This window comes from Cajanus cajan, chromosome 2, assembly GCF_000230855.2.
Source record: "Cajanus cajan strain Asha chromosome 2, NIPB_CcT2T_4, whole genome shotgun sequence".
NCBI lineage: Eukaryota > Viridiplantae > Streptophyta > Magnoliopsida > Fabales > Fabaceae > Cajanus > Cajanus cajan.
The window spans coordinates 65,083,598-65,086,622 of NC_138518.1; positions in this window are offsets into that span (position 1 = coordinate 65,083,598).

Below are 3,025 nucleotides of genomic sequence, written 5' to 3' on the forward strand. Positions count from 1 at the left end.
GCCGACAGGGCATGGGGATAATCGGACTCCGGCCCGTGAGATGGCCCGACCCCAACCATAACCGAAGGAGAAGAACACTCAAGACGCCCACAAGGCGAGGGTGGCTAAGAGGAAGCCGACGAGGCGAGGGCCGAAGCCGAGTCGCGGAGGCAGAAACAACAAAGGTTGCCTGTCCTCATGGCTCCTCAAGGGTTGGTGAGTCCGAACTTCCTGGCCTCTAATGTTAGTGCTCAAGATTACTTGAGTCAAGACTTGACCTCGCAGGCGGGGCAGGTAATGTTGGGCCAGATGAGTTCAGCCCACAAGTGGACCTTCTTCTACGAGTTCCAAGCTCGCTCCTTGGCCTTAGCTCAGAACCTTATGATCAGCCGAACGCCGAGGCCGAGGAGCTGCGTCGAAAGCTCATTGAGTCGGAGAGGTGTGTACAGGAAGCCTTGGCTGCTCTATCCGAGGCGCAGTCGAACAGAAAGAAGTATGAAGCCGAGATGGTCCGCCAAGGCTGTCAGAACGATGATCTGATGTTGCAAGTACAGCGGCTGGAGAATTCTTTGAAGGCCGAGGCCGAGAAGTCAACTGCGTTGGCCGGCAAGCTAGAGGCATAGAAGAAGTCTTATGGTGCGTATCAGGAGAGGGCTAGGCGCAAGGTTCTCTCGCAGCACGAAGCTGGTTTCGCGCAAGCGTCGCGGCAGGCCCGACATTTCGGTAGCCTTCCTTCGGACTTCCAATTTGATATGTCTATGGACTTCTATCGGGGGAAATATGTCAACTTGACTCAAATTCCTCCGAATGAACAACCTGATGCGGAAGTTCCAGTTCGTCGTTAGGCCGGTCCGACTGAAGTGGAGACGGTTTCCGAGGAGGAGGTTGCCGAGGAAGAGATGCCAGCGAAGGGGGAGCCTGAGGCTCAGTCTTAAAATGTTTTTCTTATCTGTATGTTATGTAGCGGCCGATAGAGCCGTTTTTGATGAATTGTTTTGTCGGGCCGACATAGCCCTTTAATAATGAAATGCTTTTTTCTTGTCAAATACTGTTAAGTAGGAGTTAATTCGCGCGACAATTTTGATCTTAAGCCGCATCCTTGACCGAGAGACATCTCGGGAGGGAAGACATTTAATAAAGCCGCATCCTTGGCCGAGAGACATCTCGGGAGGGAAGACTTGGAATTAAATTGAAAGCAACATCCTTGGCCGAGAGGGTTCTCGGGATGGAAGACTTGTAATTGAAATAAAGTTGCATCCTTGGCCGAGAGGGTTCTCGGGAGGGAAGACTTGTAATTGAAATAAAGCCGCATCCTTGGCCGAGAGGGTTCTCGGGAGGGAAGGCTTGTAATTAAAATAAAGTCGCATCCTTGGCCGAGAGGGTTCTCGGGAGGGAAGACTTGTAATTGAAATAAAGCCACATCCATGGCCGAGAGGGTTCTCGGGATGGAAGACTTAAAATTTTTTGCAAAAATGTAATAATGAGTCATAGATAGATGAACTGTATTGTCATTAATGATTGGATGCCTTGTTAAAAACCTTGCCGGCTAAAACCCCTTTTCACAATTTTTTAAGAGAAAAAAAAGACCGGTTCAAGGAAAAGAGTGCATCGTAAGACATTTACATGCGTACATATGTGAATTGAATCCTAACTGCAATACGTCTTCAGCTGGGTAGAGTTCCATGTCCGAGGGATGACCTTGCCAGACAATTCTTCCAGTTTGTACGCGCCGTTATTAAGAGCGTGTCGTACTCGGAACGGGCCGTCCCAGTTTGCCGCCAATTTTCCTTCGGCCGGGTTACGCCGGGCCGAACCGGTTGCCCTCCAAACAAGGTCACCCTCTTGGAAATTCCTTGGTGTCAACTTGGAGTTAAAACGCTGAGTCATTCTTTGTTTACACGTCTCGGCCACGATTTGTGCCTTTTCTCAGGTTTCATCCAAGACATCGAGCTCGGCTCGGATTGCGTCATCGTTAGAATCTTCATGAAAGTGCGTCCGTCGAAATGAGGGTTCACCTACTTCGACCGGTATCATAGCATCTGTTCCATACGCCAATCGGAATGGAGTTTCTCTTGTTCTTGATTGGGGCGTGCATCTGTATGCCTAGAGGACTTCAGGGAGCTCTTCGGCCCAAGCTCCTTTGGCCGAGCCGAGCCATTTCTTCAACTCATTGAGGATAACTTTGTTGACTGCTTCGGCTTGGCCGTTGGACTGCGGGTGTTCGACAGACGTGAACCGATGCCGCACGCCGAGATTTTCAAGGAAGGTGTTGAACTTTTTGTCTGTGAATTGAAGCCCATTATCAGAGACAATTGCGTGAGGAATGCCGAACCGAGTGATGATATTTTTTCATATGAACTTCTGGACATTAGCGACAGTGATAGAGGCGAGCGGCTCAGCCTCTATCCACTTGGTGAAATAATCCACAACTACTATCAGGAATTTCCATTGACTTTTGGCAAGAGGGAAGGGGTCGAGTATATCTATGCCCCATAAGGCGAACGGCCAAGGGGAGCTGATGCTGTGCAGTTCAGCGGCCGAGGTGTGGATAAGGTTCCCGTGCCTTTGACATTGAACACATTTTTTCACATAATTAGCACAGTCTGATTTGAGTGTTGGCCAATAGTAGCCGGCTCTAAGGATCTTGGCGGTGAGCGTCCTTCCTCCCGAGTGGGACCCGCAGATGCCATCATGAACCTCTCGGATGACATAACCGGCTTGTTGCTGATCAATGCACTTTAACAAGGGCGGGGAGAACCCTCGTCAGTATAACTCTCCGGCCACCACGGAGTAGCGTGCTGCTTGAGTTCAGATCTTTCTAGACTTGATCGGATCGACCGGTTTCGAGCCGTTAACAATGAAATTCCAGATATCAGTTATCCATGTTTGTGCTGCTTCGGCTATCGGCATGCATTCGTTGGTAACACTTGGGGTGGGCAACTCCAGGTGTATCGTTGACCGAAGTTGTCCCAGCTTGTGACTACTCGCTAGCCGTGCTAATTGATCGGCTCTCTCATTATTCCCGCGTGGCGTGTGCTTGACTTGT